This window comes from Gekko japonicus, unplaced genomic scaffold (assembly GCF_001447785.1).
Source record: "Gekko japonicus isolate JY-2015 unplaced genomic scaffold, Gekko_japonicus_V1.1 scaffold258, whole genome shotgun sequence".
Classification (NCBI taxonomy): Eukaryota; Metazoa; Chordata; class Lepidosauria; order Squamata; family Gekkonidae; genus Gekko; species Gekko japonicus.
This window is the reverse complement of record NW_015164190.1, coordinates 810,646-816,645: the sequence shown is the minus strand read 5'-3', so window position 1 is coordinate 816,645 and position 6,000 is coordinate 810,646. Positions and strand designations below refer to the sequence as shown.

The window sequence follows — 6,000 nt, the reverse complement described above, 5'->3', positions numbered from 1 at the left end:
GTCTCAATATGATTAGCGTCAGGAGCCGTCCATCAAAGCCACAGCTGCGTCGATTGGTAAGTATCGCTAAAGAGAGGCGGGTCCCATCCCTCAGTCGCCGTGGTGGCTTCCAGCCAGGCAGGCGACTCAGTTGGTCGGTGGCGGCTGATGGGCTGAGTGGGGCGTGCGCGCTTTCGTTCTCTTCCTCGGGGCTGTGGAGGGGCTGGGTAGGCGGAGGGCCTGAGGCCTTGTGCTGCCGTTCCTGCTGGGAGGAGTCGGGTTTGCGTTCTCTCTGTGCCCGGACATTTGAGCACAGAGCAACAGACCTCTTTCCCAGTCGTCTTGCCTGCAGAGACCTCGGCGTCGCTTAAGGGGCGCGTGAATATGAGCTGTGTGTGGGATCCACCGCACCTCCTCTTGGAGGAAGGTAAATAAAGGAGAGCGGTGGGGTGAGTGTGAGCGACCAAGGCGGGTGTTTGAGTACGCGTCCGTCCCTTGGTGTACATAAGACAAGAGTTGTAGGAGGATGAGTGGGCTGGTGTGTGCGGAGACTTAAGTGGATCGCGCCCCATAAAGCGGCGAGTTCTGAGGGGAGTCAGGAATGTGCCTCTCTCTGTTGTGCTGATGTTGGGGAGCGTGAGGATCCGGGTAACTTCCGGGGAATGCAGAACGTGAGGCTGGGAAATTGACACCCCCACCAACTGAGGACAGCGTTTGGAAGAGAAGCGTGAGTACAGACTGTCGTGGAAAGGCACAGTCACTAGGGCGAGGGAGTCCTATTTTAGCTTGGCAGCACTTGTAGTAACTTATTTCTCTCATGTAATACTTATCATTATACCATGTGAAACTAATACCGGACTCTTTACAGGAGGGCATAGTCAAAGATGGACACCTGGCTGGCTGGGGGTGTGGGAGAAAGAGGGAGAGAGAGCAAGAAGGAAGGAGATAATTTCTGTGTCTTACCTTTGCATCTCTTCCTTCTGTCCTGGAACTCTGTTGCTATCACCAGTACTTATGCAAATAATGATACACACCATCTTATTGCTTGGACATATCAAGGGGGTGCTTGTGCTTGCACAGTTTTTGGATGAGAGGTGTGACTGAGACTACTGAATGTCATTTAATCCACAGTTCTGCTACTGTTGCTTTTAGGTGACTGCTTTTCTCATGAAAGAGGCGCTTCGACCTGAATAAAGAAAAGTGAATGCTTACTGTGCTGGTTTAATTATTCTTTTGTTTTTCTTTGTTGCCCTGTGGACTTGCTCTAGGTACACTTGTGTTGGGTTTCTTTGAATAAGATATTTTTAATGCAAACTGTTATTACTGCATTGGCATTTGAGGTTTACATGGAGTGCGGTTTGATTCCCCCTCCCTCGTGTCCCTTATCACTTGGGTACTTTAGCTTATTTGAAACAGTTATTTTAGCTTTATTCTCTGATACTACTAGAATTGTTCCTGTAGTTCTTGTAAAGCTCTCTTGAGTGAAATTATTAGTTTTCCAGTTATGAATAGAAAGCCAGATCTTTAGCTTTTAAAAAATTATTTTTATGGTCAAAATGAAATTCTAGTCCCATGTAGATTTGCTGATCTGCAAAGTAAATATGGCTTTTCAGTTTTACAACTTGAGATAAGGCTTATATAGGAAGTCCTTTTACAATGGTGAATAATACATAATAAATACTTCCATTATTTGTTCTTGGCTTGACAGGGTGAACATTGTGTAATGGTGAATAAAACATATGGCAGTATCTGGCCTTTTGAATGTCACAAATGTTCAGTTTTTATTCCAGCATGCTATTTTGCTTTGTCTTCCATTTTAAATGTAAAAATCTGAATATCAATGTACAGAATGCATATAAAGTGAGGCTTTACAATGTTTAAGATGTATTTGTTTTCTGAGTAACTTTGCTGTAAATCTAAACATATTTAAAGACTGCTGAGGTTGGATAGATAAAATGATAATAGAAGGGCTTCATCTAACTTTTGGATTTCTTTGGAAAAACAAATACAATATGTCTGAAAATTTCAAAGATCAAGTTAACAGCTTATTATAAACAAGTTATGAACAAATTTAAAATCAACTTTAAAGATTAATGAGTTTATTGTGGGTAAGTGTTTATGTGCCAGATTCACACTGTCAGATATGTGGTAAGGCTGAGAACAAGGTTGGTACAAGATAATTGTGGTGCCTGTAATATTGTGTTCTTAATCTGGAAACTATTTTGTCACTGTTAATACACTAAAAATGGCTATTAACTTTAGTTCCTAAATTGGAAAAAATCATCGTGACAAGGTTAAGATATAGTATCTTTAAAAAAGGACTTACTTGTACTAAGCATAGCATAGAGGACAATGAACCATTATCTGTTGGTGTTCTGGTTTTTGTCCTGAAGTATTCCTTGGATATGTGTGCAGCTTTGCATTTTGTGCACTGTTTTTCAAATGAATGCAAATATGACTTCAAGTGGAAATATCTTTGTGTAGAGGATTGGTAATGTAAATCACTGGTGGGCTAGCTTCCGTTTTGTGTAGGCTACTTTTTAAAAAACAATGAGAACTCTAATGGTATACCGTCCGATATGTTTTAGGTTTACAAAGCAAGAGTGCATGGTTAGGATCCCTTCACAGTTAAAGCATAACTAGTTTGTGTTAATGGTCCTGATGTGGGCCCTTTCGTAAGAATATAAAAATGGCCTTTGGGAAGCCTGCAAGCAGGGAGTGATAGTGATGGCCGTCCTCCGTTTGTCCCCTGTGTTTAGTAACTGGTAAAAGAAAAACTGATTTAAGGATAGAATGGGGGAGGCGAGAATGGTGTGAACTGCTTTGGGTCCCCATGGGGGGGGGAGGTGAATGATAAAATAAATAAATTGGAGGTATACTGCCTCTGAACAGAGCAGTTTGGAGCTATTATAGCTAGTTGCTATTGATATCTTTTTAATTACTTTAATTACAAATACTTTTTAAGCTTTCATGGGGCTAGAGAGCACATATTTTATCTGTTATGAATAACTTCTGTTTTCTGCCTTGGAATTGGGAGCTGTTCACACCTCTGCTCAGCCAGCTTTACTGTCCTGCCTACTAACCAAAGCAAAAGCAGTATGCAGTCAGAGGGCCACCCAGGGTATCACATATGAACTACTGGGTGGGGGAACAAACTTCTTATGCTTCACTCTACCTAGAAATTTGCGCTTGAAGAAAGTGCTCTACATTCAGTCCATCTTTGATGAAGTGGCAGTAAAAATGAAGTTCACCCTGGTAATCATTCAGAAGCTATAAATTTTAATATTAAAAAGGAAGAACTCAGTTTGCTGTTTGAATAAAAGTGTCTCTTGGCTGGTTGCTTCTGTGATCCCCTTCTTTTTGTCAAGATTTCCTGGTGTGAAGGCCATTTCAGATGACTTATAAGAGCCAGTTTGGTGTAGTGGTTAAGTGTGCGGACTCTAATCTAGGAGAACCGGGTTTGATTCCCCACTCCTCCACTTGCACCTGCTGATGTGACCTTGGGTCAGTCACAAGCTCTGGCACAGCTGTCCTTGAAAAAGAGCAGTTTGTGTCAGAGTTCTCTCAGCCCCACCCACCTCACATGGTGTCTGTTGTGGGGAGGGGAAGGGAGAGGAGTTTGTAAGCCGCTCTGAGACTCCCAAGTGAAGGGCGGGGTATAAATCCAATCTCTTCTTCTCTTCTTCTTTTCTTCTAAAATGGCAGTTTCTCTTCTGCACAGTTCAGCATTTTTTTGGGGGGGGGGGAATTTCCTGTCCCCATGCAGTAGATAAAAGGGAGTTGTGCAGTAGTAGGATTGCCATGTTCACTGTTTCTTTCAATCAAGGAAGAGTGTTTCCCACTTCTGGAGAAGAGGAAGTATGCAGAATACTGTTAAAGTGTTGCAGAATTATAAGGCAGGGGAAGAGGGTGGTTTGTTCTTGTGTTTACAAGTTTAGCATCTGAAAAAGCTACCTGAACACTTCTGGAGTAGTACTATAGGCAACCAGATGAGAAGACAAAAATCACATTGTCCCAGTGGTAATTCCTAGATAACTGTTTATTCCTAGATAACTGTGATTCCCCTGTAATGGAGATGCTGGTTGAGGAAAGATAACTTGTGACAACTTTGCATTCCCTGTACAAAAGAAAGATGTCTAGAATACCTCTTAGGGAATGCATTCTGCCTCTTAGTAGCTGAACGCTCACTGGTTTTAATGTGCCATACTTGTACTTTTCCATAATTTCCACATTTTACAGTAGTTCACCTGTGGAAGAACAGTATAAACAGGCTGTCTGTTAAATTCTATTACATTTTTTGTAAATAATTGATGTACAGAACCACATTCATCTCTTTGATTGCAGCATTTTAAAATGCCTGTGCTGCTTAAGGCATACTTTTCCACCTTACAGTTTTTTAAAGCTGATGGTTGTTTGAGAAATACCCACATTTGCATTGTTATAGCTGTAAAGTAAGAGGACAGAAGTATTTTAAATAGAGGTCTTTGCAGTGTTTTTCAGTCACACTTTCATAGTAGATCTTTTTTATGACTTATTGTTAGTTTCTGATATCCTGTAACTTGAAAAATAAAAGCTGACAATGACTGTTCCTTGTGATGATGAGTAACAAAGCACTATCTGTCTAACTTCCTTGTCCACAGGACTGAATAGGCTTCTGATGTGACTTTCTCTTTTCCAGCACTTCTCACTTCCCTTTGGCAGGGGTGGAAAATGGTCAGTAAAATCAGTAAAAATCAGTTTTTTCATCTTGGTCAGTAATTTGTCAGTTTTTTCCAAAAAAAAACTGGTCAGTAAAGTCAGTATTTCTTTGATTGTTATGAATACAGTTTGTTTTTTTCCGTTTTCATGAATGCATTTTTGGGGAAACATGAGGACTTCCCAGTGAGAAGACAGATTGTTTTCAGTTTGGTTATGAAGTACTTCAAGGACTTTGTTCCTAAGAGTAAAAGTGATTTGGTGAAATCTTCCACAAAGTATAGAAACATAATTAACCTCTTAAAACATATAATGAAGGTAGAAGTGATAGATATTGTGGGATTCATGCTAGGAGTTGAGAAAGCAATGGAAGAAGAGGACAAGGGAAAAACTGCTTGTGGATGCAGTGCAGAAAACTGCTGAGAAACGAAAGAGTTCGTGAATAAATTTATTTATTTATTCCATTTATACCCCGCCTTCCCCGCTGGAGTGGGCTCAGGGCAGTTTACAAAGAGATTGTATATATGAACATATAGGTAACAAATTATATACAATCTTAAAACAAATAATAAAACTCTACATTATCATAAAGTGCTGGTAAGTGATCAGGTACTTGTAACAGTGCTTACAGAAGGCGGAATCAATACTAGTGTTGTAATTAGATGATCTGTATTGGTGGTTGGCTCGTCTTGGTCTCTATATTTAGGCAACAGCACAGGCTGTTGATGGCAAGCCAAGGACCAGGGCACTGTCACTTCTCAGTTATTTGATGTTATTTGGTGCGGCTTTTTAGCTGAAGGCCTGGTGGAAGAGCTCCATCTAGCAGGCCCTGCAAAACTGTAAAAGGTCCCGAGGGCTCTGATCTCTTCTGGGAGCTCATTCCACCAGTACGGAGCTATCACTGAGAAGGCCCTGGTCGTGGCCAGCCTGACATCTTTAGGACCTGGGAGGCCAATCGATTTTGTGATCCTGAGCGCAGTGCTCTCTGGGGAACGTGTGGGGAAAGGTGTTCCCTCAGGTATGTGGGCCCTGACCATAAAGGGCTTTAAAGGTGAGTACCAGCACCTTGAAGTGAATTTAGTATGCTGTCAGCAGCCAGTGCAGTGCTTTCAGCACAGGCTGGATGTTGTCCCGCATAGGGAGACCCATCAGAAGTAGCATTTTGCACTAGCTGTAGCTTCTGGATTTGGGTCAAGGGCAGCCCCATGTAGAGAGCATTGCAGTAGTCCAATCTTGAGGTGACTATTGCATGGATCACTGTTGCCAAGTCGTTGTATTCGAGGAAGGGAACCAACTACCTAATCAGCTGGAGGTGGTAAAAGGCTG

General features: G+C 41.8%; 1 protein-coding gene across 1 annotated transcript in view; it reads left to right on the top strand.

Annotated features, from left to right (window-relative positions):
- Window positions 1-156: 156 nt before the first annotated feature.
- Window positions 157-6,000, top strand: part of TESK2 (testis-specific kinase 2) — a 91,376-nt gene continuing 85,532 nt past the window's right edge. Inside the window, exon 1 of the mRNA XM_015408291.1 lies at window positions 157-406. The gene's annotated coding sequence lies outside the window, so the exon portion shown is untranslated. The remainder of the gene's footprint in view (window positions 407-6,000) is intronic.